The sequence below is a fragment of the Megascapheus bottae genome, chromosome 12, assembly GCF_031878675.1.
Source record: "Megascapheus bottae isolate mThoBot1 chromosome 12, mThoBot2.hap1, whole genome shotgun sequence".
Lineage (NCBI taxonomy): Eukaryota > Metazoa > Chordata > Mammalia > Rodentia > Geomyidae > Megascapheus > Megascapheus bottae.
This window is the reverse complement of record NC_143520.1, coordinates 32,422,312-32,428,220: the sequence shown is the minus strand read 5'-3', so window position 1 is coordinate 32,428,220 and position 5,909 is coordinate 32,422,312. Positions and strand designations below refer to the sequence as shown.

The window sequence follows — 5,909 nt, the reverse complement described above, 5'->3', positions numbered from 1 at the left end:
CTATTCCATTTCTTTGATATTCCTTTAAACTTTAGTACACTGTGATATTCTTTAGTGACAGAACAACTCCTTTCTGAGGTAGATATATTTTCTTTTTCTACTATATTCAGCCAGAAAGCTGAAATTGTCCCAGTGAGCCAACCTTAAATATTAGCACTGTATAATTTTCAGTGTTTCACAAACTGAAAAAGTTCAGTTTGTATCCAATCTTGTAACCCTTTAGGAATAAGCACTTATTTTATATGACAGACGCTGCAGTGACTATGACAAGAAGGCAAAATAACATGAACAGAGTGGGGGTAGATTTGATTATTTTAAGAGAAATGAGAAGTCAAACAGAAAGCACTGAACATCTAAGTCAATATTAAAAAGAAAAGTCAAGAATTTCCATTTTCTTCATCCACTTCTTCCTATTATTTCATTGGTTATGTTTTACAGATTGCAGTAACTGGCATGGAAGTGGTATGCTTGTCAGCTGTTCAAAATGCAGAATCTTGAAAAGGTCAGCATAGCAGCAGTATGACAGGCCATGTAACTCATTATATACCTTATAACTCATTTGTAAGTAGAATGAGAACTAGGGCAAATTAATGTAAACTCTACCGTCAGATCTTTAAAAACATGTTGGCTATGATGAAATCTAGGGTTTGCTTTATCTAGAAAGACAAATAGACATTTTATCACAACCTGCTACCATTCTATGGAGCAGCAGAAATTGGGAATAAATTCATTTGCTGTGAAAATGCTTAAAGAAAAGATGTTGGAAGCGGAAATGAGCTGAAAGTGAATAGAGCAGATGATATGTAATAAAATATTTATAGTTACCATATGCATTTAGGTTTTAGTCAGTGTCATTTACACATTATTCCTGACCAATAAAATAGTCAAAAAACGTTTGAAGTCATATACTTTTAAGGAATAGTAAAAATAAAATTGTCAATAAGACAACATATTTGACTTACCATTATTTTATTGTAATATATCTGCTTATTGTGGAGCCTTTGCTTACATAGAAATAAGCATAATGTTCTACTAACGAAAATGTTTTCTAAGTGGAAAGAAGCTCGTATATAGTTCATTTTCCTATACTAAAATTTTGAAGTAAATCTTAAAACATGCTACAGGTGATTGCTATGGAGTGGTGAGAGTTAATCATCTGTAATGCCTTTTGTCTAACCCAGATGTCTCATTGTGCCTCTGTGATACACTTAGGCACAGTTCCTAATGGCAGAATCTATTAGAATGAGCAATATTCTCTCAAGGGAAGTGGCAGAAATCTTGTCACTTGAGATATTTAAAACTGCACAAGATAAAGCATTAGAGACTTGTGAGTGCCTAGACTCCAACTTACCCTCAGGACCTAATGGGCTGATTCCACCTCTAATATCTCATTCACTGGTGTTTTCATAGCTATGTAGCTTTTAAATAGACAAAGAACAGTCTATATTTTATCATTGAAATTTAGTTTGGTCTACATAGCGTCAAGACAGAGGTGACAAGACAATCAAAAGGTAATGGAAGAAGACTCATGGAAGTTTATTTGGAGGAAGGCTGAGCAAACACAACCGTATATTACAGTTTACAAAATGCCTCAACTCTTTTTTTTCAAATGTTTTCAGTTCAAGAAAACCCAAAACATATTTGACTAAACACTTTTTCCTTAATTTTCAAACCATGTGTATTTCAAGGGAAATTTAATCCATGTGTTTCTGATTCATTTACACTTAGCTCATCAAAATGTGGTTTTGTAAGACCCATTTGATGTCTAAGATGCCTTGTGAGCTTTTTCATAAGCTTTTCCCCCTTTCAACCAGGAAGTTACATTTTGCCAAGAGTCAATGGAACTGGAATCCAAAAAAAAAGAAAGTTACTTTTGTTTAGGATCTTATTAAAACAAGAAGTTCGTGGGCGCTGATAGGAGAGGAAACACTCAGGCAGATAGTTTGAGCATCACTTTACTAAATGAATTACCTATTCAAAATACCTGAAACAAACAAACAAGCAAGCAAGCAAACAAACAAACAAACAAGTGTTTCTTCAGTTTATGGTAAATAAAATTTTGAAAATCGTACAGAATTCACTAAGTGACTTTAATCATAGGGTAAAACATTATCATGTGATCTCTAATATATTTCAATTAATGTATCTCTGGGCATAATCAGGGCAGTAGTGACATATTTACTGTAGACACAATTATAAAGAAGGGATTTAAAGGGTACTTAGACTGGCTATTTTTCCATTTAAAATATTAAAAATTTTCTGCTTAGTATTTGTTGTTCTGTGCACTGTTTCTTTTTTTTTTAAGAAGAAATAAGATTTAAAAAAAGATAGTGAATGTGCTGATTCAGGTGCACACCGTCCAGTATCTCAATGCTTATGTTTGTAAAGAGCATCTGGGGTAAGGAAACATGCATCCGGTCCATCTATCAAGAGTCTATGCAAAAGCCAACAGTGTTTGCACCTGCAGGATGAATTACATCTTTGGTGAATGTGGGAAACTACATAATGAGACAGCTGAGAGGCTGACACATTTCTTTCCTCTAATACCTTCCTTTTTGTACTATCTTTACTTTTTCTCACTCCATCGTCTCCTTTCCACCCCTCCACCCCCCACCTTTAGATGATCACTCCTAGATAATGGAGCAAATGTGTCATATCCATCCAAAGATGGGTTGACATAGATTACACATTGCTTTCATTTGGTTGTTCTTTGGATAAATTCTTCACTGAGAATAAGATAATGAAAACCATACGGTCATTGAACACAAAAATCTGCCGTCACTTTGGCTATTCTCTAGCAGCCCATTTCATTTCATAAAGGCTGGTTCCTGAGGTTACTCTTGTAGACAGTCTCAACCAGGTGTAATCCTGCCCCCTATGGGCTTGCATAATTCAGTAAATACTACCAACTTCTTGTCTGTCAGCTATCTGTCAGAGATCTCATTGAAATACACTGTCTCTCAATAGCCTTGTACAGTCCTAGAAACGTCTGTTATATATTTTCATAAATTCCCTTCTTGGCACCTTCTTTATGGGAGTCAAAAGCAAATGTACCAGTGGAGGTAACAAGTGAGAATTTAAACATTTAGAAGTTTAAAAAAATTCTGCTGATCTTAAATTTTGAATAACAACATGAAAATTATGAATATTTTGTTATGCTGGGTGATAGTGGTTTGTACAACATTTAAGGGTAGAATTTTGCCAGTAGAACGCAAAATTATAAAATTTAAATTTGGCAGCATGTTCAGACTACAGGTGTGAGGATAAACAATTATTTATTGGCTCAAACTCCCAAACTAGTGGATGGAAAGGCTCAAAGCAATAAAAATACAGATGAGGTCCCTGGAATTTGAACAAAACTTCCTTTTCACTTTGTAACTTGTCAGACACCACAGAAATATAAAATTCACTTCTGAAAGGTAAAATGTATTGTTTAAAATAAAAAATAAATCCTTTGAAAGATGACTTGGAAGATTCTTGTCCTCACAGAATTTATGAAAACAAAATCTATTCTTTCTAATGCTATTTCCCAGTCAAAAGCTGCTTGAGAATAGAAAAGGAAGTAATATACAAAATGCAACTCTGATGTGTCAGTATTTCTTTTAAACTTCTTAAGCGTTTATCCAAACTGTTAATTACCTAAGACCTGAAACAAAATTACAGCTACTTTTCATGATGGCACTATTATGCGCAAGTGATGTGATTTTGTAGAGACAAATCTCGTTTGGAAATTAACTTTTTTTCTTTGCTGTGCTTTGTTGGATAAGAATAAATTATTTAAAAACAAAATAGCTAAATGCTTCCCAGAAAAATAAGCAAGATAGCCAAACTTAAAAATCTCAGAATTTGGGTGAAATTTTGAAATAGAATTTTCATCATCCATTTCCAGTTGTCACTTGAGAAGTGATACACTTGACCCCAGATCTTTCATATGTAACTTTGAAATATGCATTCCACTATCTCAGGAAGAACTTCCTGGAAGATGATTCTATAGTCCTTTGCACCCACTTTGGAGCTGGTTGCAGGCAACTTCTTGGAGCCTGATGAACTTGCTCTTACCAGAAGTTATCCCAGGGTGGAGGGCCAGAGAATTTCACAGAAATTCTCAACTTGATTATCTCCATGAAAAGTAATATATATATATATATGTGTATGGTTATTCAAATAAAATATACAGAATATCTACAAGGCCTTGCAGGAACTCATGCTAGAAGAGACCTAGGAACTTAAGTCTTACCCAATTCACCTCTAGTAGCCAATTTCCCCGCCTGGGCAGATCATCATTTTTAAAGAATTAACTGAAGCTCTAACTTACTTTGCAGCATGGGTAGAGAGTATACCTCTTCCTAAAGCATCCTTCTCAAAGAGCCTGAAACCAAGCAAAAACCAAGTCTATTAGTAATTATTTTGGTGATTACTAGGCCTCTTTGTTTCCCACCGTAGCTTCCAAGGCCTAACACTTGAATTCACCTACGAAAAAAATGCCCTGAATAGAAGGAGGATAAATTTGAAAAAAAAAAAAGAAAGAAAGAATTACTCTTAATATTTCATATAAGCATACCTCAAAAGGAAAAACTTTATTTCAAATATGTTGTGAACCATGACTTACTTGATGAGTAGCAGTGTTGGTCTATTGGTCTTTTAGTGTTGTGAAGTCTCCCTTCTAATCTCTGGTTCTCAGCTTTTTAGCTACACATTTTCTCATGCTATTTATTCATGTAACTACTCTGGGCCCAAGGTCACCTGAGAATCTCTTCTGAATCTATTCTGGGTGTGGTGTTCCATGAATTGTGAGATTCTGGGCCAGAGGCTGATGCTGCGGTGAGGTAGGGCAGATCTTGTGGCACACAGTAATATCCAGGGGTTTGGTTGCTCTTCCAGGGTTCTGGTGGGTGTGGAGTACTTCCTGTCCTGTGAAGTCACAGGTGGAGAGGAGGAAAAGGGTCTATTATGAGTCCAACTAGTGGCTCAGAAATTACTCTGACAAATATACTCAGCTAGGTTAGGTGATAGCTGTTGGGTGAGGGCTCTCTCCAAGCAATCCTCCATTTGCCTTTGTCTTGGACCAGAGATTGTATGTCATGTGATTTCACCTTCTTCCATCTCATTCACAGACATAAAGGCTTTTGGTGAGTCCACTAAGTAAAAAGTCTCTCATGGACATTCTCAGTCCAAAATAAACAAACAAAAACTGTGAGGAAAGGTGGAATATAACAGATCTAATCTCAGTTGTTTGAAGGCATTTAGGGCCTGTGAATAAGCTAAACTTGCTTTGTTTCTTTAATAGATATAATAATTGTAAAGATACCTAAAATTTCTCTATCTGCTATCTCATTTTTACTGATGCTTTCTCTGATTAATAACTTTCTCATCTTGCTTTGTGTCCATTTCACTTGCGATTGATAGAGACACAGAGCTGGGGAGCAATCCCAGTGACACATCAGTCAATCTATGGATGGTAAAATTATATCAGTTTCCAAGTTAGTACAGTTGAGTTTATTCCTTTTAATTATAAGAAAGCTTTATCATTGACCAAAAATACAAAATTGAATAATGTAAAAAATATTAGAAAAGTGACTACAAGAATACAATCATTTCTACTCACTCTTGTATGTTACTTAGAGATGGAAAGTTTTTTAGAATAATTTTGTGTAACATACTATAGAAATGATCCCTGAAAGTATGGGGTGGGGGGGAGGAAAATGGAGACCAAGACATGAGAAAGGGTATCAATGTATGTGAAGTAATGCATCTTCTATCTGGCGAATATAATGTAACCCTTCTATTAATTACAAAAAGTATGAAAAAACAAAACAAAAAATTTACCTGAAGAGGATCTTTCTACTCTAATTGCATTTTAATAAATAATTGCATTCTAAAAAAAGAATAATTTTGTGTGCCATCTTAGT

The 5,909-nt window shown here is 34.9% G+C and overlaps 1 pseudogene; it reads right to left on the bottom strand.

The window, feature by feature from the left end:
* Nucleotides 1-5,586: 5,586 nt before the first annotated feature.
* Nucleotides 5,587-5,690, bottom strand: LOC150056403 (small nucleolar RNA U3; annotated as a pseudogene).
* Nucleotides 5,691-5,909: the final 219 nt, after the last annotated feature.